The sequence below is a fragment of the Lygodium microphyllum genome, chromosome 14 (assembly GCF_053477565.2).
Source record: "Lygodium microphyllum isolate KBCC chromosome 14, Lygodium_microphyllum_v1.1.10, whole genome shotgun sequence".
NCBI lineage: Eukaryota > Viridiplantae > Streptophyta > Polypodiopsida > Schizaeales > Lygodiaceae > Lygodium > Lygodium microphyllum.
The window spans coordinates 28,222,512-28,249,327 of NC_141148.1; positions in this window are offsets into that span (position 1 = coordinate 28,222,512).

Genomic DNA, 26,816 nt, shown 5'->3' on the forward strand with positions numbered 1-26,816 from the left:
TTGTAAAAGTAGATGGAGACGAGTGAAGGAACAATGTAAATAGGAAGGGAATAGGGAAAGAGGACCTGCTAAAATGGCCGGTCATGTAAAAAAAGGATGGGTGCCCAAGGAGATTAGGATTTTGTATAAAAGGAAAAAAGTAAATGAAGAAGCTCATTCTTGTGTGTGGCCAAAACTAGCTTTCTTCTCTTCTTCTTGTTGTTGCTTGCTTGAGCTTGTGCTTGAGAGAAGGAGTGTGAGGGAGTGAGTGTGTGAGGGTGAGGGACTGTGGTGGAGAATCTCTCCATCTTCTCCTCTCTTCTTTTTCTCTTCTCTTGTCTCACGCACAATGTTGGAGTATGGAGTTTGGAGCTTGAAGATCGAGCTTGCTTGAGCTTGCACCTTGGATCATAGAGCTATTAGAGTGCTTGAGGGAGGAGGTAACTTGATTGAGCATGGAGGTAAGCTCACTACATTCATAGGTGTGAGAGCGTGCGGCTATGCAAGAGCTAGTTATTGAACTTGGCTCGAAACGCTTGAAGCAATAAGCGGTCCGTGGGTCTTGGCAGTTGAGTGAGAAGCTCCCACAACTATCCTTAAAGGCGGACTCACGAGAAGTGAATAGATTGTGTAGAGAAGTAATATACTTTATGGCACTACTATCAAAGTACCATACATTTGAATCTATAATAAACATGCAAGAATCATATAAACAAGGGTCATAATTACATTGTGCACTAAATACCCATTTCTTATCTTGTACAACTTTTGTAGATTCTAACTTAGAAGGAGAGGCATATGCAATAACCATACTAGCATCTTTCTTCTTAGCCTCTTTTACAGCCAATTTAGGACACTCCTTTATGACATTATATTTTTCCTTACAATAACTGAAAATCATTTGACTCTCTTTTTTCTTCTTATCCTTATCATCCTTCTTTGTTTGAATAGCATTTGTAGATTTCTACTTACTAACAAAAAAGAAAGCTTTTCCTTTACCTTTTTGACTAGCCACAAAAGCTAAACTCATACTAAAACCATTTCAAACCGTAAAAAACCATTCAATGATCTTTCAAATAACCTCAAACTTCATCAATCATGACTCCATCCTTTCATACAGAAGAAAAACAGAACAAAATAGAAGCTATTAGAACCAAACAGAACCTCAACAAAACCTAACATAACTTTATATCTCTACTGAAGAACATCATGAGCTTATCAAAACCATTCCATCCTATCCAAAACACTCTCAAACCACTTCCAAACCAATCAATCATAATGTAAAATCAACCATTCAGCCTATAAAAACAACAAAAATCAACCAAAAAACAAGGAAATATACTTGTTATCGAACTTGCAAAAGTGATTTCATTTACACTAATTTGGACACAAATGCATGAGTTGTATCGAATGCTTGGTGAATTATAAACTATTCTAAATCTATCTTTCCAAGAGGGATAATCAACTCCACAAATATTGATTGGGATTTCAAAACGTGTGTTCATATGATATCTCAAGAACCATAATAACTAGAATTGGCAAGCGGAGTCATAAATTAAAATGACAAAAATATTTTCACATCAAGCTAAAAAAATCCATTATTTTCCTTCGAGCGTAGGGCTGCATTCCATATAGAAAACCATGTAACTTGGTAGTCACGTCCATGTCGGGGAGCTGCAGTATTAGAGACCTGTACTTTTGCACATAGTCCCTCATCCTTTCAGCATTTTGGCTTTGATTTCTCCATTCATATTTGATTTTGAATGGCTCATTCTTTGGCACAAAATAATCTTTCATGTTTCTTTGTAGTTCTTCCCATGAGAGTTTTCTGCCATACTGTTCTTCTTCATACATTAGCCACTTCGAAGAGTCACCCTCCAATAACTAAGCCGCTACCAATCCTTTCCGCTTGCTAGAGACTTTGAGTAGTCTCATGTAACCATTCATTTCACGGATCCATTTTTTTAGACTCACAGAGTCCCTTTCTCCTTTGTACTCTTTTGGTGCTTGAGGTTTATATTTTCCCATTTCATCCAATGAGGAATCATCCCAATCCTTCTTTTCTTTCTTTCTACGTCTTCTATATGATCCCCATAATTGTCGGTGAGTCTTTTCCAAAGCCTTGGGTAGCATAGTAGCCAACAAGTCCTTCATCATCTCCCACATGGCATCCATCGGATTGCGCTTCATCGTGTAATGTTGCATCTAACTCATTTTCATATCCGGTTGCATGCCCTTCCCCAATCTCCGATTGAGGTCTACTTGCCCCGATTCCAAGGCCCATCGAGATCTCATCTCCATCATCTCGAATTCCACCTTTGTTCTTGTTGCATCCACCCATGTTGATGAACCACAACTAGCTTTCCTTCCTAATTGCTCCCATGCCCATTGAAGGTCTAGCATCTGTGTGAGGAGAGCTTTGATACCAAGTGTGACACACTAGGAGTGGGTAGAGTACTTTTCCCAACTTTGTATTCATCACCCATGGTTGGCATCGTGATCTCCCACAGTCAAACCACCACCTTTGCTTGCAAGAAGGCACTTTGCTAGAAAAGAGAATAGAAAGCAAGATAGCTTTGAGATTGAAAGAGAGTAGTTGAATTATGTTGGCGCAAGGCTCGGCGGGTGGAGAGAGGAACACCCAGGTGTTTGCAAGATGATAAGTTGTTACAACGCTTGTTGCGCGCTTGACCTCCTTCATATAGGTATGGGTGGAAAGGTTGGATTTTATGTGGGGGTTTTGTTTTGTTCTTATGATTTTTTGTTTTATGTTTTTTTTTTGTTTGTTAAAAGAAAAATTGGAAATAAACGATTAGTGGCGCCCTCATCCTGTGCGTGTGCGCGGGGCAAGGGTTGAAAAAATTTGTGGTGTTGGGATTGAGAGGGCATGCGAAAACATGCACAAGTGGAGGATGGCGGGATGGATGCATTGATGCATTGGAGAAGCCAGAATCGGGAAAGTTTGCGCTTAAATACATGTAATTTCAGAACGTAAAATCATAGAAAAATTAATTTTGAAAAATTTGATGGCCGAAATAAAACGCGGAAAGAAGAAATAGTGTGCAAAATAACATGTCGGATAGTCTTGTGAAATGAGAACGCCGTTCTAACACAGATAGGACATGTTTACATGGAAAAAACCATAAAAACACACCCAAAATGGGAAAGAGAAATTAATACGAAAAGATTCGATGCTTGAAATTAGGTGACGTGAACACAAAAAATGTCTGCAGGAAGATGTTAGATAGGATAAGGGAGGTCAAATGTAGTTTTGGGGACAGTAATGCATGTTCGCATGGGAAAAACGAGAGAACTACCAATGAAACACGGTCAGAAATATCAATGCATCAAAACGAAGGAAAATGAAAAGGAAAAATGTTAAGGTAAGCTGGTGGGACAAGGTCATTAGGTCAAAACGTAGTTACGATGGCATTAAGGGGGATTTGCATGGGAAAGATAGGAAAAACAAGCATAAAAACACACGAAAAAATTAATAAAATCAAATTTTTAGGGCTAATCAGGGTGGGGGAAAAAGAAAAATTATGCAAGGGACCATGATGGATAGGTCTATTTAATTTGAATTAAATTTCAAGGTGGTTAAGAAGTTCACATGGAAAAATGATCAAAAACGCACTCGAGAATACGTGAAAAGATGGAAAAATTAATAACTAACAAACCAGACATTGGAATGATGGGCAATAAAAAGAAAAAAGATTAGAGGGAAGGTGTAGGTCAGTAGGGTTGTCACATTAGATCATTGTTTTGAAGCAAAAAAGGTGCATTCGCATGGAAACACATTAAATAGATAAAAAATTCTTCAAAATTTAATAACTCATGAACCGTGGCTCGAAACAGGGGCTGTAAAAAGGAAAAGTGGCTAGTAAAAAAGAACAAACAGGGCTATAGGGTCAAATTATGATTTTGGTGAACGTAAGATAATTTCACATGAAAAAGCAAAAAAAACAAAGGAAAAAGACAAACAGAAAAGGAACAACCCCAAGATGGGCTAAAAAGAGGATGGGTGGGTTGGGAAGGGACCCCAAGATGGGCTAAAAAGAGGATGGGTGGGTTGGGAAGGGACCCCATTATGGAAAGACTAGGACATGGTATGGTCAAATTGTCCAATACGGATGTTTTCATAAGGGTATGCACAACGAACAGATAGGGACACATCTCCACACTTGAGACCTTAATCGATTAGATTATCGATGCAACAGGGGCCTAACTATGATCATAACCCATACACATACATCCCCACGCTTAAAACCTGACCGACTCTTGAAAGCAAAAAGGGTAGGGTTAGAAAAACTTTGCCCAATTTGCAGATGATCAAGGAAAACCATTGCTACCACATGAAGGATCGTAGTCATCGTCGGTAGGAGGTTCCAGAGATTGTCATGTCACACTCGTCTAGCATGGCAGGGACAACACATTAGCACCAGGGAGGCAGCTTTTTTGTTGAAACTTTGATTAGGTTGTCGATGTGGCGAGGTATATAACACTCAATCTTGACAATCACTCATGTGGAAATGCTAGATCAATCGCTCACCCCATGGCTCACATCACTCAAAGAATAATAATTGAAATCCATAGCTCACATCCGGTTTAGAAATCGACAAAGGGAATAGTTCAGAGGGATTATGCCAATGTGCACAGTTGATGGTGCATCCTTGCATCCCAACCCATTTGGTATAGGTGCAAGAAGGAAGGCCATGAAGCCTTATTGTGAAGCGCGTCCAAGAGAATGAGGTGTAGAGTGATGGTGAAGAAGGTTTGTCCCATGTGTGCATAGGGAATCGAGAATATACATGTCTGTATCAAGTGTCGGAACGTCCCTCAATCCTCATCTCTCAGTTGATGAAAGGAAATTCAATCACGCTAAGTCCCCCCTCTGTCTCATGCTCTATTCATGATAACAACAAGGCAGTCGAGTTCCTCACATCCCGTTGATTCAATCCTCACGGCCACTTGTGCGAAGGTTGTATGCCTTGTGCGCAATTGATGGTGCAATAGTGCAACCCACCCTGTGCCGGCATACACTGTGAGAAAGAATGCCAAAAGTCATTTTTTTCCACGAGATATATATATATATATATATATCCCTGTAAGAAGCTGGGAATACTTAGAATACTAATAATATGCCATGTCACATTGACACTGGTATATAAGGAGAGAAGTTGTAATTTTTCACATCTTTTGACATATCAATACATTTACAATCTTTCTCTCCCTTCTTGCTTCAAGCTTCCATGGCTTCTACATCTTTCCTGTCTTTCTCTCTCCAATTCTAGTCTTTCTCTCTCCTCGTCACTCTATTTCTCTCTCTTCCTGCAGTCTTTCTCTCTCCTCTGCAGTCTTTCTCTCTCCTCTTTTTCTCTCCCTAGTTCTCTCTCTGACAAGTGGTATCAGAGCTTCAGTCTTTGATCCATTATTTTCTTCCATTTTCACTCTCATTTTCCTATTTCAAAACCAATTTCAGACAAAAATGGTACAAGACAGTGACTAGTGGAGTGTTGCAGGACAACTATAGTTAGCAATGACTACATCTGGAGATATCCAAGGTAAGATATGGCGGGTAAAGGCTTAAATGGCTGGACGTCATCAAATTTTATGCAAAAATGGAGGTAACTAGGGTAAAGGATGGTTAACCGGGCTTAGTTTGAGAACAAATTGTGGTTACTTTGAAAAGAGGGGTTTCTCTTTCCCCTTTCCTGGAGTTTCCTGCAGGTTTCATGGAAGATCAGCCCTAAAGATCAGTTCATCTCTCTCAAACCCTTGAGTTTCTTGGCCAACCATTACTTGGAATAGTTCCCTCAGATCAAGACCTTCAGAATGAGCACAAGGTTGCTCAGTGTTGCCTCAGCCATGGAGCAGGAAATAGCCCCGAAAATTGCGGCGCAATTTTCGGGCTGATTCCAGCCTTGCATTCTGCTCAGCTTGTTTTCCCTCAGTCTTGGCATTGCTCCTAGTCCATTTCAATCATAATCCTCAGCAAGATCAAGGCTCTCAGCTCCATTCAAGGATTCTTCAGCTGTTCCTAAACCCTACATGAACAGTCCATGGGCAGCCATGAAAGCTTCAGCCCAAGCTTCCATTTCTTGACAATTTCTTGAAGATTCTTCATCCTTTTGGCCCGTGGAATCATTTCAACAAGGATTCTTCAACAAATTGCAAGGATTAAGCACGGGATGGCTTAAGATTGAAGATCAAGAGCTTCCATGGAGCAAAAATTTGGGGGAAACGGGTTTAATGCTTCAATTTCAAGCATTTGAAGCTTCAAGATTGGTCTCTACCATCAGATAAGCAAGCTTCTTGGATTATTTTGCTAACATTGGACAACCGGGAGCCCTATCAAGCATTTGGCAAGTTATTTTCAGCCATGTCAAGGTATTTCTCTTCAATTTTTAATCTCTCTCATTAATCCAATTGCTGAGCTTAAGCCATTTGACTGAGAGATTAAAGAATTGAACATTTTCATCAAATTCTCAGCCAACCTTTGCTTGAATTCATCTATTCATGAATGCAATGCTTGCCTAATGCAATATTAGCTTCAATCAGTGAATGAATGGCCTTAATCTGAGATTTCAGCATAACATTTGAATCCTATGGATTGAATACATTGATTGATTCCTTTGCTTATTCTAATCCAATTGATTGGTTGATTCTCTTTTGCCTAAATTGGAAAATTGTAAAGGGTAATTACTAGCAATCAGTGAGTCACTGAATTGCATAGGTAAAACCCTTCTCCCATCTCAAGTTCTTTTATCTCAATCAATTGCATCTCATGAAAGGCTGAATGGTTATTTTTCAATTGCATATCATGCTGATTGCTTAGCACACTAGCCTTTGCCATGTTGATATTCCCACCGAGGAAAAAGGTGAATGCTGGGGGAGATAGTGGGACAAAAGAGAGGTGACCCTCCCTCACTATCGAAGATCCCAAAGGGGTGCAACCAACCGACCCGGGGGGAACTTTGCCCACCTCCCGGTGATTCAGAGCCCGTGTAGGGAGCCCGTCCTGCCGTTTTATCCCTCACACAGGTACAGCGAGTGGAGAATTGAAGATTCAAGACTTTCCAACGACTCAAGTACCTACTGGAGTAAAACAGGGTAAAACAGGGCATTTTCAGGTTACCCACAGGGTATTTACAGGTGGATACAGGTACACCCTTTGATACTGAAGTACAGGTGCAGGTACTACAGGGTACCCACAGGTCCTATATACCCCTTTGCAGGGTTTGGTAGCCATTGGAGGTTACTTTCTTGCATTACAGGGTCAAAACAGGGCACTTACAGGTCTAAACAGGGTGCAGGACTGGACAGTTCAGACTCTGAAATTCAGTTACAGAATTTTCTGTCCTAAACCTGTTATAGCGTGCTATAGCTCATCTCGAAGAGGGCATTGTAAGCTTCAATTCACACAAAAAAAGTTTTGCAATCAGAGTTTTCTAGCCAAAGTTATAGCCGTTTTACTGACAGGGGGTACTGCAGGACTGCACTAGTATGGCAGGGCATAAAGGCAAAAATAAGGTCCAGGAGGACTATGCACAGCAAATCAGGGATTCTATGATGGAAAGCACATTTCAAGAGAACCCTGAAGAGCCTCAACAAGGAGAAATTAGTATTCTCAATGACGCTTTATGTGCCCATGAACTAAGACATAAGGAACGTCACGAAGCTATTTTGTCAGTAATGGAGCATATGATTTTATCATTTGGTCAAACAAAGTCTACAATGGAACAAATGGTTTTATCTCATGGACAAACGAAGTCTACGCTTGATAAGTTGATGGAATCAACTACCCAAACCAAGGCTTCCATTGATAAATTAGTAGAATCCAATGCTCAGCTTATGGCAAAATTTTCTCAATTGATGCCATCGCAAACAGGATCAAAAGAAGCTAATGAGAAGGCTTGTTCAAACAATGACCCTTCAGTCCCACTTCAGCCATCCAACCAAAATGGTTATGGAGATGGAATCATTGGAAGAAGAGGTATTCCCAATAGTCAGTATGAAGTAGAAGAAGCTTCACAAAGGCATGATGACTATTTGGGCAGTTTGAACGGCGCCAATACTCAAGCTTTTGGACTGCATACTCAGCATTCTAGGGGTGCTTTACCAACAGGAAGATTACAGGGTAATTCTCAGCCACCTGTTGGAAGATTTCAATCTCATTTTGGGGGTTCTGTACTTAGAAATTCCGATCAGCCAGTTTTGGGACAACAACCTTTCCATGATAGAGAATTCAAGGATAAATTTTTTTTATCCAAATTCAATGGCCAGTCATCTTCACCATCAGAATTTAGGAATGGACTTCTAAGATGGAGTCTTATTTCGACATATTTCCTAAAACTGATGACATGAAGATACATTTTGCCTCCCTCCACTTAGAAGGATTTGCTCACACTTGGTGGAGGTATATCAAGAAAGAGAATGTACTTATTGAGAATTGGGAAGCTTTCAAGGCACTTATGGCTGAAGTCTTTATTTCACCTCTTGAGAAAGAGAAGTTAGAACGAAGATGGTATAACTTGGAACAAAGGAGCCTAAGTGTAAGGGAATATACAAACCAATTCCTCAACTTGACCATGTATGTGGAAAACATCAGTGATGAGGCCAAGTTACACAAGTTCATGTATGGTTTAGAACCATCCTTGTCAGCTGATGTTATGGCGCAGAATCCTACTTCACTTTTCAAGGCTATTGAGCTTGCAGAGCGCTTTGGAAGGAAGTATAGGAAAGAGTCTTCATTTCAGCCAAGTTATGGACAGCCCAGGACTGTTTTAAAGCAAGGGCAAGTTGGTAACAATTATGGCAGCAACCATATGCCTAGTGGGAGCTTACGGATACCAACTTATCCTCCATTTAATGCTTCTAGGCTTCAAGGCAATTTCAGGACAGCAAACAGTCCAAAGGTTGAATTTAAGCAAGGTGACAATAAGCCTAAGTCTACTTCAGCCAATACAAATTCCAGAAATATTCCCATGGATCTTTACAAGGAAAGAAAGGACAAAGGCTTATGCTTCAAATGTGGAGAAAAGTATACTCCTGACCATGCTTCAAAGTGTGTATACAAAAATGCCAAGCCAAAAATTCAGAGTATGCTAGTTCTTGAGGACCTTGAAAATGACATAGATGAAGTTAATGCAGTCCCAATCAATGCTGAAAATGAAGATTTCGAGGATGATGGTGGACAGGAGTACTTCTATGATCCATCTGACTCTTTTCCTTTTGATCCAGGCGGTGATATCCCGTTTGATCCTGGTGGATTTTGTAATGAGTTGCCTGCTGCCACTAATTGTTCTATCTCTATGGATGCTTGGACGGGATCTAAGAACCCTAATACACTTCGTATGAAGGGAAGCATATGTGGAAAGCCAGTGTTCATCTTGATAGATAGTGGCAGTACCCACAGTTTTGTCAATAAATCCATTTTGTACAAGTTGAATTGTGTTCCCACCGACTTACAGCAGCCCATTAGAGTACAAGTGGCTAATGGTGAAGAGGAAATCAGCACACAGATTTGTCCACAGGTTTCTTTGCAGATGGCTGAAAATTTTGAAGTCAAAGTAAACCTGATCACTTTGGAAATGGGGCCCATAGATATTGTACTTGGTTGTGATTGGTTGATGACCTTAGGCAGGATTACTATGGATTTCTCACAGTTATATATGGAGTTTTTCTCCAATGGACAGCTCATCCGTTTACAGGGAATCCCTAGTAAATCTGATTTTCAGCTTATCACCATTCAACAACTCAAGAAAGAGTACAAGAAGCGCTCACAGATATCTGTATTACATTTGAACAAAGAAACACAGGATCAGCCCAATAATTTAGCAAACCATCCAGCCTTGACAGCTCTTCTTGAGGAGTACAGAGATCTATTTGAAGTACCTACTTCATTGCCTCCTAAGAGAGCAGTGGATCACCCCATTGATTTGGAACCCAACTCAAAGACGATCAATAAGCCACCTTATAGACTATCAAAATGTGAACGAGAGGAAGTAGCCAAGCAAATCAAAGAGCTTCTTGAAATGGGATTCATTGAACCAAGTTCTTCACCGTATGCATCCCCAGTCCTGTTAGTCAAAAAGAAAGATGGATCTTTCAGAATGTGCATTGACAACAGGGATCTTAACAAGATAACAGTGAAGAACATGTATCCTATACCCAGGATAGATGATTTGCTTGATGAGCTTAAGGGGGCTCGATTCTTCACGAAGATTGATTTGAGATCAGGGTATCATCAGATTCGCATGAGAGAGGGTGATGAGGTCAAGACTGCTTTTAGGACTGATCGTGGGCTCTACCATTTCTTGGTGATGCCATTCGGCCTTACAAACGCTCCAGCTACCTTTCAAAGCTTGATGAATAAGATTCTACAACCTTTCCTCTTTCAGTTTGTCTTGGTGTTCTTCGACGACATTTTGATCTACAGCAAGACTTTTCAGGATCATTTGTCGCATATGAGGAAGGTTTTTGATGTGTTGAGACATCATAGGCTTTTTGCTAAGGAGAAGAAGTGTTCTTTCATGCAAACTGAAGTGGAATACTTGGGACATATAGTCAGTGAAAAAGGAATACAGGCTGATCCCAAGAAGGTGCAATGCATAAAAGATTGGCCAACGCCTACTACTACTACCTCTCTTAGAGGATTTCTTAGTCTATCTTCATTCTATCGCAGATTTATAAAGCATTATGCGGCAATTGCAGCCCCTTTAACTGACAGGTTGAAGAAAGAAGCTTTATTTTGGGATTCTCTTGTAGATAGCAGCTTCAACCAGTTAAAGGAATTACTTACCTCCGCTCCTATTCTTGTATGCCCGGATTTCTCTAAAGAGTTTACTATACAATGTGATGCTAGTGGCCGTGGCATTGGGGCTGTTTTGCTTCAGGAGCATGGAGTAATTGCATTTGAAAGCCGTAAGCTTACTGATAAGGAGATGGCCATGAATGTTTATGATCAGGAAATGTTGGCTATTTTGCATGCAATTAAGAAATGGCACCATTACTTATATGGCAGCCAATTCAGAGTGCATAGTGATCATCGCGTACTCAAGTATTTCCTTACTGAGTCAAATCTTACTCCAAAGCAACGACGATGGGTAGCAACATTACAAAATTATGACTTTGACATCACTCATACAAGGGGCAAAGATAACATAGTGGCTGATTCTCTCTCTCGTATGTGGGCCTGCAAAGTATCAGCCATGACGGAATTACATAGTGATTGGATTGAAGAGCTACAAGAGGTATATCTCTTAGATGAGGAATTCAGCCAAATCTTTCAGAAATTACAGCAAGGTCTTATGGAAGAAAACTCGCACTACCAGCTTAAAAATGGTCTTATTTGGTGGAAGGGCAAGATTGTTATTCCCTCTACTTCTTCTTTCAAGAGAAAAATTATGGAGGAGATGCATTCTTCGCCTTTAGCTGGACACTTGGGAGTTTTCAAGACTTATGACAGGATCAGCAAGAGCTTTTATTGGAAAGGACTGTGGAAAGATGTCAAGGACTTCGTTATGAAGTGTATGCCTTGTCAGCAAAATAAGGATAGCACCCATAAGCCAGGGGGTTTATTGCAGCCATTGCCTATTCCTACGGGTAAATGGACTCATATTACTATGGACTTTATCACTGGCTTACCTACTACCAAGAAGGGGTGGAATAGTATTTACGTGGTGGTTGACAGACTCACCAAAGCAGCTCATTTTATCCCAACAAAAGTTCAGTTTACTGCTTCTCAGGTGGCCAACCAGTTTATGGAGCATATTTTCAGATTGCATGGATTACCGCAGGTGATTGTCCATGATAGGGACTCAAAGTTTATGAGTAACTTTTGGCAAGCGGTATTTACATCTATGGGTACCAAGTTGGCTCCATCTACGGCTTATCATCCCCAAACTGATGGATAGACAAAGAGAGTTAATAGATGGTTGGAGACTTATCTTCGCCATTTTTGCTATGATGTCCAAACCTCATGGGATTCTTGGTTACACCTGGCTGAGTTTGCCTATAATAATTCCACTCATGCGAGCATAGGAGTTTCACCCTTTGAGGCTTTGTATGGTTACAAGGTGCCCCTACCCACAGTCATTTTTAATGAAAAGATCAACCCTCATGGGAAGGAAGAGTTGGATAGAATGCAGACCCTTCTTCAGCAATGCAAGGTGAATCTAAGGAAGGCTCAAGATCAGATGAAGGTGTATGCTGATGAGAAGAGGAGGCCTTTAGAGTTCCAGGAAGGAGAGCTGGTTTTGTTGAAGGTGCCCAAATCCAAGTAATCTACATTGAAAGATGGATCCAGTAATAAGCTTGCCCACAGATTCTATGGCCCTTACAGGATCCTTAAGCGGATTGGAGATTTGGCATACAGACTAGAGCTTCCCTCTTCTACAAAAATTCATAACGTCTTCCATGTTAGTCAGCTCAAGCCCTATTATGGTGATCCAGTGGATTTAGTTGATGAGCTGCCACCTATTGATGAAGATGGTATCGTTCAGTACATCCCAGAGGCTGTTATAGGTCAGCGTGAAAAGAAGCTTCGATCACGTTCTATTGTGGAATATTTGATTAAATGGAGAGGTTTACCCTCTGAAGAGGCTTCTTGGAGACCTGATTCAATATTGGATGAGTATCCATACTTGAAGGATACATTGGTGGCTGAAGCCTATTGCTTATGGAGCTAGTATTGGTGCAGACTGGTTCAGGACAGCACGCTGTTTTAGAACAGTTTTTGTCGTACTTCATTTTCAGAATTGAGCTATCTACATGAGCTTAAAGTAGTCTTCAAGAGCTTCGTTTTGATATGTGGTACACCTCATTTGGACACTTCTATCAAAAGTTATGGCTGATTTGGTCCAGCAGGGACTATTATTTCAGCAAGCTGTCTACTTTCTTCTGGGATTATTTGTTGAAGATTCTATGGCTCCAATGGCTTCTAAGGTTCTTCAAATCATGTATATAGCAGGGTCCACTTTCCGTACTTCAAATTCAGCCCTTGTAATGATAAATTCTTCACTCATTCCCTATTTGTAAAGCTGTAAAACAGAGTAGTACTCTGTTCTATCCATCTTTTCTTTAGCTCTTTCTAGTTTTGTTTTTGGGGACAAAAACTTTTGGGAAGGGATGGATTGTAAGAAGCTGGGAATACTTAGAATACTAATAATATGCCATGTCACATTGACACTGGTATATAAGGAGAGAAGTAATTTTTCACATCTTTTGACATATCAATACATTTACAATCTTTCTCTCCCTTCTTGCTTCAAGCTTCCATAGCTTCTACATCTTTCCTGTCTTTCTCTCTCCAATTCTAGTCTTTCTCTCTCCTCGTCACTCTATTTCTCTCTCTTCCTGCAGTCTTTCTCTCTCCTCTGTAGTCTTTCTCTTGTTGAGATATCGAGCTCCACTCGTGATACGCCAGGGTGACCGTTGTGTATTTATGTCACCGACTTGTCAGTTGCAGATGCGGTTGGTACACCGTCCATGAATAATAGCTACATGATAGCTATCCTTATCTACTCTAGTTCGTGGCTCAGTTAGTATGCCACCTTAGTTAGTTGAGTTTGGTTTGAGACCCATATATAGGGTTCGTCTATTTCTTTGTACTAGAGTCCTTTTTGGCTTACACAACTAAGAAGAGGAAAACTGTTTTCAGCCTCCACCCTTGTGTGTCTTCCCCCATTTGTGCAAGCAAGAAAGCTTCAAGCGAGACTCCTTCCTTCTCTCCCACAATCTTGACATGGTATCAGAGCCTTGTTCGTGGTAAGGAGCTCAAGAAAGCAAGCCAAGCTCGCGGTGTTCTGGTAAGAGGAGCAGTGTTGCTTTCATTTTCTGTTTTGGGAGCAGATCTCTGCAGGTAGCACAGCCGGAAATTGCAGGAGTGCATTGTCTCAGGTTGAGACCCTGTTTTTTTTATTTGAGGCCATTTCGGGCCCTGTTTTGGAGGCGGAAGTTTTCTGCACGCATTCAGGAAAAGGCCCTGTTTTATGCTGTGCAGCCACTGTTCTACAGGTCGGTGAATAGTTACTGTAAAAATTGCATTGTATGCTTGTGCGCAGAGACATTGGGAGTTACAGAATCATCCCTGTTGCCTGTTGATGCAAAATCGTCACTAGGAAGTGACTGTGTGGTCAAATACCACTTTCGCCAGTTTTGCAGATTTTCCCTTGTGAGGGTGAAGCTGTGGTTTTTGCAGTGACAGAATTTTTTGCAGTCTTCTGTAATGGCATCTGATTCTCTTTCACATATTGTCACTGAAAAGCTTGACAAGAACAACTTCCAAGCATGGAAGTTTAGAATGACGAATTTCCTTATGGGAAAAGGATATTGGGAATTTGTTGCAGGAAATGAAGAAGAACCAGTTCTTCCTGATGTTCCCAATCAACAGCAAATGCAGGCATTCAAATCATGGCATGAGAGAGCCAGGAAAGTTATGTACTGGCTGTCTATCAGTATTTCAGACTCTATGATTGTGCATATTCAAGATGCAAGTACGCCAAAGGAGGCATGGGATACTCTGTCAAAGATGTATAGCACAAATACACAAGCCAGGAAAATGCAGCTCAAGCAAGAGTTGCACAATGTGCAAAGAGAAAATATGAGCATCAATGACTACCACATGAAGGTGAAGAAGATTGCAGATGCACTTGCTTCCATTGGGTCGCCAGTGGAAGATGATGATTTAGTTTCCGTGACCTTGAATGGTCTAGGAAAGGATTATGCACAGTTCCGAACATCCATTTCCGTCCGTGAAAGATTTCCTGATTTTGAGGAGTTGATTGCTCTTCTAATTTCTGAGGAGCAGAGAAATGGTGGTGCATCTTCTTCAGGAGGAACTTCAAAAGAAGCTGTCTTCTACTCAAATGCTGGAAGAGGTAGAGGCAGAGGTAGAGGAGGCCGATTTGGAGGCCGTGGCAGAAATCAGAATATGCAGCAAACTCAAGAAAACCAGTCCTATGGAGGAGGATGTGGTAACTCTAGAGGCAGGGGGAGCCAAAGAGGTCGTGGTGGATGGCAAAGAGGCCAAAATGCAAACAGTAATGTCGAATGCTACTACTGTGGTAAAATGGGTCATATGGCTAAAGACTGCTATAAAAAGCAGAATGACATCATGAATGGAAAACTGCAACAAGGAAATTATGCATCCTCTAGTAGACAGGGTGATGACAGAAATGAGCATCTGTTTATGGTGCAGCACATGAACAATTCTGTGACAAGTGCAGAAGAAAGCAATGATGTATGGTATGTTGACTCAGGTGCATCAAACCACATGACAGGTCATGCAGAATGGATGGAGGATGCAAGGAAAATGGAAAAACCAGGATTTGTGGAGACTGGTGATGATACTGCACATCCTATTGTGCAGATTGGAAAGATTCCCTTGTCTATGCAGGATGGGAAAAAGAAATACCTGTCCGATGTATTTCATGTCCCAAATATCACCAAGAATCTGGTTTCTGTTGGTCAAATGGTTGAACAGGGCTTGCAGGTCAGATTTAATCCTCATGGATGCTTTGTTGAGGATATGAAAAATAAAGGTCGCTTGATAGCAAAAGGGAAGAAGAAGGGCAGAATGTTTACATTGGATGCAGACATGTCTGAATTGAGTGCAGCAATGTTTGCACATGGGACCGGTGTAGTTGCAGATATTGATATCTGGCATAAACGCATTGGTCATGTTAATGTACAGCGACTTAAATCAATGCAGGCCCAAAATATTGTTGCAGGTTTGCCGAAATTCAAGGTTGCAGAAATGCATAAGGTATGTGAAGCCTGTCAATTTGGAAAACAGGCAAGGAAACCATTTCCTAGACATGTTCAAGAGAGTGAGAAGCCATTGGAATTAATCCACTCTGATGTATGGACTACTAAAGCTGCATCTCTTGGAGGCTGTCATTATTTTGTCACTTTTATTGATGACTATAGCAGAAAAGTTTGGGTGTATTTTATGAAAAAGAAAAGTGAAGTTTTTGGGCATTTCAAAACCCTTAAAGCTATGGCTGAAAAAGAAACAGGTCTGCAAATAAAATGCCTAAGGTCAGATGGAGGGGGAGAGTACCTCTCAAATGAGTTTGCAAAGTTCTTGCAGGAGCATGGCATAAAGCAGCAATATTCATGCAGTTATACCCCACAACAAAATGGAATTGCAGAAAGGAAAAACAGGCATATTGGAGAGGTATCTCGTGCCATGCTCAATGAAAAAGACTTGCCAGATTTTTATTGGGCTGAAGCAGTTGCTACAGTAGTCTACATAATGAACAGGACTCCCACTGCAGCAATACATGGAATGACTCCAGAGGAGAGGTATACTGGTAGGAAACCAGATATTTCTCATTTGAAAATTTTTGGTTGCATTGCCTATGTACATGTGCCAGATGAGCTGAGATCCAAGTTGGATCCAAAAGCTGAGAAGTGCATCTTTATTGGTTACTCTCTGCAGCAAAAAGGGTATAGATGCTATAACCCTTCTACTCGTAAGTTTACAGTGAGCAGAGATGTTGTTTTTGATGAGATGAGTAGCTGGTATAAACCAGTAAATGTGATTGATGATGTAGATGCACAAAATGGTAATGCTGCACAGAATTCACAGCAGCAGTCACAAAATATTAGTGGACCTGGAGCGTCCTCTAGTAGTGGTTCACATTCTTCGCCATGGACAGGCAGATTGAGATCAGGAGAATCTTCTCAAAGCAATGCAGATAGTGGTATGCAGGTATCACGAAAAGGAAAGGAGAAGGTTGATCAACCCATGGTTGATGTGAATGCAGGTCACTCTTATGTGGATGGTGAATCCAGTGGCTCAGAACAGAGCATTGATGATGAGTTGGGTATTCCGTCTATTGTTACACCTGGAGTAAGGAAGACCAGGGATGTTTTGAGAGCACCTGGGAGTGAACCTACTTTGCGCAGGTCTACGAGAGCTAGGTATCCTGTGGATAGGCTGAAATATGATGGATTTACAGCCATTCACTATGCATATATGGTCAAAGTGATACAGGAACTAGAACCCACATCTTTTGAGCAAGCCATGGGAAAAGAAAAATGGGAGAAAGCTATGGATGAAGAAATGGATGCCTTGGAAGCAAATGCTACATGGGAGTTAGTACCTTTGCCTAAAGGTAAGAATGCAATTGGCTGTAAGTGGGTTTATAAGGTGAAGCACAATGCAGATGGTTCTGTGAACAGATACAAGGCAAGATTAGTAGTCAAGGGGTATGCACAAACATATGGCATTGACTATGAAGAAACATTCAGTCCGGTTGCAAGGATGGCAACCGTAAGAGCAGTCATTGCTATGGCTGCATCAAAGGGATGGTCTTTACATCAGATGGATGTAAAGAATGCCTTCTTGCATGGTGATTTGCAAGAAGAGGTATATATGGAGCAGCCACCAGGTTATGTGCATGCTGTTCATCCTGAGTTTGTTTGCAGGTTGAAGAAAGCCTTGTATGGCTTGAAGCAAGCACCTAGAGCATGGTCTGACAAGATAGGACAATATCTTGTCACTATTGGCTTTTAGATTTCCAAGGCAGATTTCTCACTTTATGTGAGGAAAACAGAGAAAGGTATTATGCTACTTCTCACTTATGTTGATGATTTGATTATGACAGGTGACAGTGATGAAGATATCCTTCATGTGAAAATGCTATTGAAGCAGAAGTTTGAGATGAAGGATTTGGGAGAGCTGTGTTATTTCTTGGGCATTGAGGTGATTAGATCACCAAGTGGGATACAGCTCTTGCAGAGGCAGTATGGATTGGACATGCTGTCCAAATATGGGATGACAGGCTGTAAGCCTATTTCAGTTCCTTTGGAGCAGAATGTGAAGCTGAGCGCAGATGCAGGTGAGCTTCTAGAAGACCCTACTATGTACAGACGCATAGTAGGAAGTTTGATTTATATGACTATTACCAGGCCAGATTTGAGCTATGCTGTTGGATTGGTAAGTCAGTTTATGCAAGCTCCAAGGAAACCACATTTGGATGCGGCTAGACGCATACTCAGGTATGTGAAGTCCACATTGCAGTATGGACTATTTTATGAGACTGGGATTCAGATAAAGCTGCATGGATACACTGATGCTGATTGGGCTGGTAGTATTTCTGATAGACGATCTACCAGTGGATATGTGTTCTCTTTTGGGAGTGCTGCAGTCACTTGGAGCAGCAAGAAACAGCCTACAGTTGCCTTGTCGAGCACAGAGGCTGAGTACAGGGGTGCAGCAATGGCTGCATGTGAGGTAGCTTGGTTGCATAAGCTACTTTATGATATGCATCAGTCTACAGATGGGCCAGTTGTCATTTATTGTGACAACATGAGTAGTATACACTTGGCAAATAACCCAGTCTATCATGCTAGAACAAAGCACATTGAGGTGCATTATCACTATGTGCGAGAGAGGGTGTTACTAGGTCTTATTGATCTAGTTTATGTCAGCACAGAGGATCAGGTAGCTGACATATTCACGAAGGCATTGGGCGCAGAGAATCTGCGCAAGTTCAGAGACCTGCTTGGTGTGCAGGAATTGGGATTGAGCTCGAGGGGGAGTGTTGAGATATCGAGCTCCACTCGTGATACGCCAGGGTGACCGTTGTGTATTTATGTCACCGACTTGTCAGTTGCAGATGCGGTTGGTACACCGTCCATGAATAATAGCTACATGATAGCTATCCTTATCTACTCTAGTTTGTGGCTCAGTTAGTATGCCACCTTAGTTAGTTGAGTTTGGTTTGAGACCCATATATAGGGTTCGTCTATTTCTTTGTACTAGAGTCCTTTTTGGCTTACACAACTAAGAAGAGGAAAACTGTTTTCAGCCTCCACCCTTGTGTGTCTTCCCCCATTTGTGCAAGCAAGAAAGCTTCAAGCGAGACTCCTTCCTTCTCTCCCACAATCTTGACATCTCTCTCCTCTTTTTCTCTCCCTAGTTCTCTCTTTGACAATCCCTTTTTATCATGGAGATGTGCGGCAATCGTTCTTGTCAAAATTGAATAGAGGATGCGATTGGTAACATTGACTTGGCTGTTGGCTCTAGGGTAGTAAGGGGTAGACTTGCGATGGCGGATCTTGTATAGCTCTGTCAACTCTTCTATAATCTTGTTAATGAAGTGCATATCTCTATCACTTACGAGCTCTAGGGGACTGCCAAAATGGGTGATGATTGTAATAAAGCATAAATGCCTTAGTTTAGGGTAGGCTAGGGTTAAGTATAAAAGGTGGAGATGTAACATGTGAAGATCTTTTTGCCATTTTACAAACATTACATGTTTGAGGTCTCAACCTCCCACCAACTGAAGCCTAAACAGGGTTTGGAGAGGTTAAACCATGGTAACTTTTTAGAACAAGCTTCTCTTTTCTCTTTCCAAGCTTCTTGCTGAAAACTGCCATGGAAATCTCTACTCATTTCTCTTTGCCATGGCCATATCTCTTCATGAGACCTTCAAAGAATGATTTCTGAGGTCTTAAGCAACATTGTAGACTACCTTTTTGGCCAAGCATCAACAAGGTATTGATCACATGGAGCAAGAGAAGGGACTGAACAATTTGGGCCGTTTTTCTAGCCCATCTTTTCCTCAAGAATCAACAATCTTCTTTATCATTCAAGCTTCTTCCTCTTTTGATTGATCAATGGCAGCCCTAACAAGAAGTACTTAACCTCTATTGCTTGATCTTTCACTCTTATTCAACCCTAAAGCTTCCTTCACAACCCTAGCTATGGCTAAAAATGTACAGCATGAAGAATCCTCCAATTTCTTGAAGATTTGGCCTCTTCTTGGCTTCTTCTAGCTTCCTAATAAAAAGAGCAAGCATCTACATCAAGCATTGGACCGACATTGAGCAAACATTGGAGCTTCCAAGAAAGATTGAAGCATTTTCTTCATCTTAGATTAGGGAAAACATGGCAATATCAATCTTCATAAAATCTTGCTTCATTGAGGCTTCAACTCATTGGGCTTTTGTTGTCTACAACCCCGGGAAGGTTCAATTGAAGATATTTCTCAAAGATTGGGCTTACATTGAAGAATTTCTTCACGTTTGAAGGCATTTTCAACCTCTTGAACATGGCAATGTCTAAAAATTCATGGAATCCATGAATCTAATGAGAATTTACACTCATCAAAGCTCAAAGGATCTTCTCCAAAAAGCTATTGTAGACTTCTATCAAATCATTGGCTTCTTTTGATTGTATTGGAGCAATCTTATTGATCGGGAGCTGAAGATTACATGGGAGCAATTATATTGGACAAAGATTTCTTGAAGTTGGTCTTATGATCTGAAATATTGGTCTATTGATGGTGATTTATGCTGAATGTTGATTGGTTGGATTCATCTATTACTTTCCATCAACATTAAAGAGGTAATTCTATTGCTTTTAGTTTAATCTCTCTTTTAATCCAATTGTTGAACCAGTCCCATTGTTCATAAGAGAGATTGAGTGTAATAGAATCTCTTAATTCCCATTGAAGGGCATGTAGAATTCAACCCATGACTGATTATGATTGCTTGATGAGTTTCTTTCCTGCCAATTCAATTTTTGAAGCTCAATTGATTGCATAAATGCTACTCATTGCCTACTTGACTTGGATTTTTTTGGATGATTGAACATTGATACTATAGGACTAAAATAATGATGAAAATGGTAAGTGGGAATATTTTAAAAGCAGTGAGTCACTGCAAAAGGGTAATGCCCTATCCATAGCCGTTTCAATTTAGTCATTTTCCAATACCCACTTGCATTTCATTAAAGAATTTAAAGGCTTTTTCAGCCAATGCATAGCATCATTGTTTGATTAGCCATTAGAATGTACTTGCCATGTTGGTTCTTGCAAGGAAAACCAGATGCCAAGCAAATCAGGAAGACAAAAGAGAGGTAACCCTCCCTTCCTGATTAAGACCCTAAAGGGGTGCACAAACCGGCTTGAGGTGGAACTTTGCACATCCCTCTTGCCTCGGAGTCCATGCAATTTTCAAATTTAGGTGCACGTAAATTTTACATTATCAAAGTATGGTACTAGTATAACATTGATAAGCCATATTCAGGGTTCCATAAGTGGTTGAAAGACCATTGGAAGAGGTGCAAGGCATCTCCTATTTTCAGGGTACCTATAGGTGTTGAACAGAGTCTTTATAGATAAAACAACAGATATATACCAATCTACAGGTTATTCTTGAGCCCCAATAGTTCCCCATAACCCTCTTTTGGTTGCTACAGTGGTTTATAAGGGTCTCTTCCACTTAGGGTATTCCTACAGGGTCAAAAAGGATACTTACAAGTGGTGGACAGGGTGTAGGAAACTTCTATTCATACCTAAAGATTCAATCATAGAAAATTCCGTTCTAATCCAAATTGAAAAGTTGATAGCTCCATTTGAAGAGGGGATCCCAAGATTAGATTTGAATTAAAAAAATTGGCAATCCAATATCGGGAGCTTAAGTTATTGCTGTTTTTCTGAAAATAGGTATGCTGAGACATCACCCGGATAGTATATAAGGGGACACTGTTTGACATTGTTTCACTCAAAGTATCCAACCCAAGTCCATATCTTTTGAAATTTTATATATCATCATATAATAAGCTTTCCATAGAGCTATTAAGCATTGGGATTGGTGCCATATTCTGAGAGAAACAAGGGATTAAGTGACAAACTATCTACTACTACATCATTGTCTCCTAATGGCCAAGAATAAGAAGAAAGATCCCATTACTAAGGCATTGAATGATGGTATCAGAGACTTTCAAGAGGATAAAAATTACAAAAATGAAGCCCATAATGTTGAACAAATAGATGAAGAATTAAGCATTGGGATTGCTTACAGCACAGTACAACATACATGAAGAGCATACAGGGAATGATTACCTCTTACTGTCAAAAGAGTTGGGACATGCCAATGAAGGCCTTTCTAAGGATTTGAAGGCTTTGAATGAAGGCTTAACACATATGAATAAATTTTTGTTGCAAGGGATGGCACAAGTAAGCCAAGGAATCTTTGATTTGCACCAAAGCAACAAATCTTTATTCCAAGAACTCATCTCAGCCATAAAGAAATTGGAAGCAAGACACAAAGAGAATCTCAAAACATTGAAGACTCCTATGCAATTCCCTTTGTTGGTAATCCTTTCCATCCAAGCAAAGAGAAGTCTCAGCCAATTATACACACTTTTGAAAGGGGAGAACCATCTAGAGTGAGGGGCAACCATCATCCTTCACAAATTCATGGCATTCATAACCCAAGGCCTCAGTTTAATAGCCCAAAAGATAATCATAGACATGAAGGGGAACAAGAAAACACTCGATGGGATAATGATTATCATGGATGTGACTCCTTCTACAAAACTTTTTATCATCACCCCTCAAATGTACAAAAAGGAGATGCAATCAACAATCAAGTTCATGAAGGTGGAAGGCATGATGAGTGAAGATTAGCTCATGATATCCCAAACCAAGAGCATGTTTCAAATGGATAACCTTCATCTCATCATTTTGGGCCAACTACTTTTAGGAAAAATTCATGGGACAAAGATTCATGGAGACAACATTCTCATGGGCAGCCATCTTAAAATGAAAAAGAATATAAGGAAAAGATCAATATCACTAATTTCAAAGGAGATAATACTTCACCTTTGGAATGGGAGGAGTGGATCAATAAGCTTGAGTTATACTTCACCCTTTCCCATAGAAGTAAAGAAGCCAAGATTTATTTCGCGGCTCTTCATCTTGAAGGTTATGTCCATACTTGGTGGTGTTATATGCACAAGATTGGGAAAAACTTTGACTCTTGGGAGGAGTTCAAGCAAGCAATGATTGATGTATTTGTGTCTCCTTTGGAAAAAGAAAGGCTTCAAAGAATATGGTATGCATGCGCTCAAAGAGGAATGTTTGTTAAAGACTATTCCAATACCTACTTGAATCTCTCCATGTATGTTGAAGGTGTTTCAAATTTTGCTAAGTTGAATAAATACATTTTTGGTCTTGATCCTGCCCTATCATCGGAGGTAGGAGCTCAATAACTAAAAACATTACATGAGGCTATACAATTGGCTAAAAGATATTCCTTGAAGTACAAGAGAGATGTAAGAAATTTCCAGCAAAGAAGTATGGGTAATAATATTTCCAATCAACCTCCAAAGTATGGGCAAGTTTTTAGCCAATCAAGAGACTCTTTTAGGCAAGAAAATAGAGGTTATAACAATCAATACAACTATAATAGCAAAGTGTTAGCATTTCCCACTGTTTATGACTCCAAACAAGGTGGAAATTTTGTACAAAAACAGGGGCAAACGTTTAGAAATGTGGCTGAGCCAAGAGGTACTTTTTTAAGAGTTAAAAATGTTCCTAAACTACCCCAAAATAGTTCTAGCAGAAACTTCCTTCCTCACAACAAGCTTAGATAAATGCATGCAAAAGGATTATGCTTCAAATGTGGGGAGAAGTGGTCACAAGATCATTGAAGTGTAAAGCTAAGAACTCAAAAATCAACATGGTGATCACTCAAGATGTGGAAGTTGAAGAAGAAGAAGATCAAGAGGGGAATTTACTGCATGTTGATGCATACCCAATGGTTGAAGAGATTCATGAAGAAGAGCATGCCATTAATGAAAAATTCTATGATCCCATGGATGGATTTCCATTTGATCCAGGTGGTACTCATGATTCTCATGCTTCCTTGTGTACCATCGTACATGATGCATGGACTAGTTGCAAATGGAAAAATACACTTAGACTCAAAGGTTTCATCAATGGCAAGGTTGCACATATTTTAGTGGATACAGGTAGTAGTCATAGCTTCGTCAATACCAAATCTTTGAATGGGATAAAGTTGCTACCCATTGATACGGATTCTTCCTTGTGGATAAAAGTTGCCAATGGTGCATATGAGTCTAGTAAAGAAGTGTGTCCAAGTACTTCAATTGAGTTATTACCCTCTTGCACAATAAATGTAGACTTGATTACTTTGGATATGGGGCCTATTGACATTGTCATTGGATGTAATTGCTAAAAACACTTGGAAAATTCACCTTAGACTTGGAGCAAATGCAAATGGGATTTAATTGGCAAGGACAATACATAGAGTTGAAAGGCATAGACCACAAACAAATAGAACTCATCTCCATGAAGAAATTGCGAAAAGAAATCAATGCCAAGTCAGCATCTTTACTCTTTTTCTTGCGAAAGTAGATGAAGGGCAATCAACAAATCAGCCATCTTCTTCTTCAAAGAAAAGGGATCCAAGATTGGAAGAGCTATTGGAGGAATACAAGGACTTCTTGAGCTCATGTGGGGGCTCCATTGATAGATAGACTCAAAAAGGAGGCTTTCTTTTGGGACTCCATCGCCGATCAAAGTTTCAATGAGGTGAAATATCTTCTAATTTCAACACCTATCCTTGTATGCTCAGATTTCTCTAAGGAGTTTATCATATGTGCGGATGCTAGTGGAAGAGAAATTGGGGCTGTTTTATGTCAAGATCAAGGAGTTATAGCTTATGAGAGCTAAAAGCTTGATGAAAAGGAGTGTCAATTACATGTTTATAAGCAAGAGATGTTAGCAATATTGCATGTTATCAAAAAGTGGCATCATTACATCTATGGCAGCCATTTCAAGATCAAAAGCAATCATTGTGTGCTGAAATACTTCCTTTTGCAAGCAAATTTATCTCCCAAGCAACAAAGATGGTTAGCTAGTCTTCAATGATATGACTTTGAGATCTCTTATATGACTAGAAAAGACAATGTGGTGGCGGATGCCTTATCAAGTATGTGGGCATGTTCTATCTCTACTATTTCAACCGTGCATAAGGATTGGATCCATGACATCCAAGAAGAGTATTTGCTTGATGAGCAAGCATCAAAGATGATGAAGGAATTTCATCAAGGTAAAGGACAAGAGTATCCCAATTTCAAATGGCACAACGGTCTTTTATGGTATCATGGTAGAGTCTGCTTGACACCATAATCTTCTTTTAAAGACCGAATCTTGCATGAGATGCACTCTTCACCTTTAGCAGGACACCATGGATTGCTCAAAACATTTGATAATATCGATAAGAGTTTCTATTGGAAGGGCATTTGGAGGGATGTTAAGGATTATGTTATGTAGTGTCTTCTGTGTCAACAAAATAAAGACTCCTCTCTTCTACCCAGTGGTTTACTTCAGCCACTTCCTATCCCTCAAGGCAAGTGGACTCATATTACAATGGATTTTATTGTGGGATTACCTACAACAAAGCATGGATGGAATAGCATTTATGTTGTGGACCGGTTGACTAGATCAACTCATTTCGTTCCTGCCGAGGCTCAATTTACAGCAAAGTAAGTGGCTGAATAGTTCATGGTATGTATTCTTAAGCTTCATGGTATGCCATTGAAAATAGTATCTGATCGTGACACTAAATTCATGGGAAGTTTTTGGAGGAGTTTGTTCACTTCTATGGGAATAATTTTGACTCCTAGCATAGCATATCATCCCCAAACCAATGGCCAAATGGAGCGTGTGAATAAATGGTTGGAAGTCTATCTTCGTCATTTTGCCATGATACTCGAGTTTTGTGGGATCATTGGCTACATCTTGCTGAATTCTGTTATAATAACACTTATCATATGAGCATTGACATGTCACCATTTGAAGCGCTTTATGGATACATTTATGGATACAAAGTGCAAATATATTTAGCCCTTTTTCATGAAGATTTGAATCCACAAGCCAAGGCTGAAGTTAAGAAAATGGAAGCTCTTTTACATCAATGCAAAGAAAACATTAGGAAGGCACAAGATGTTATGAAGGCTTATGCTCATAAAAAGAGGAGACCTTTAGAGTTTGAAGAAGGAGATTGGGTATTTCTCAAAGTGCCTAAATCTAGGTATGCTTCTCTTAAAGGTGGTCATAATAAGTTGGCTCATCATTACTATGGGCCTTATCAAATCATCAAAAGAGTTGGTGAGCTTGCATACAAGCTTGATTTTCCTTCTTCAACAAGGATTCATTCTACCTTCCATGTTTCCCATCTTAAGAAGTATGTGGGTCTAGCCATAAAGGTTCTAGAGGAGTTACCTCCCATAGATGAAGATGGTCTTATCATTTATGAGCTTGAAAATATTCTTGGCAAAAGAGAAAAGGTTTTAAGGAACCATTCATTGCTGGAGTACCTTATTAAATGGCAAGGTTTGCCCATGGGGGAGTCTACTTGGAAATCATCATCATACCTTGATTCTTTTCCATGGCTTTTATAGGAAACATAGTAATATCTGAACATGACAACTTCTTGTATTAAATTTCTATCATAAAAATAATTTCTCTATGATAATCAAAATTGGATTTTTATGGCATGGCTGGATACTAGGGATTTTCCTCTACATTTCTATAGCTCATACATGGTGATTGGACATTTCTTCTTCAAGTTATGGCCATTCTTGTGCAGTAGCCTATTTTGGATAGTTTCCAGCAGTATATTCAAATTTCATACTTGTACTTCATTGACATATGAGATCTTCTTCAGCTTGGATTTTCATTACAGCATGGATTCATCGCTTACAAAGCTATCCTTGTAATCTTTTCTTGTAAATTGTCCCAATTCTAGCTTTGAGGACAAAGCTCTTTTAGACTGGGATGGCTTGTAATAAAGCATAAATGCCTTAGTCTAGGGTAGGCTAGGTTTAATTATAAAAGGTGGAGATGTAACATGTGAAGATCTTTTTTCCATTTTACAAGCATTACATGTTTGAGGTCTCAACCTCCCACCATCTAAGAGGGTGAATACTATTGGCCACCATAGCTTGGGGTGCATACCATGCTGCAGCTACTCATCATTTGATTCTCAGCCAACATTGGTAATAT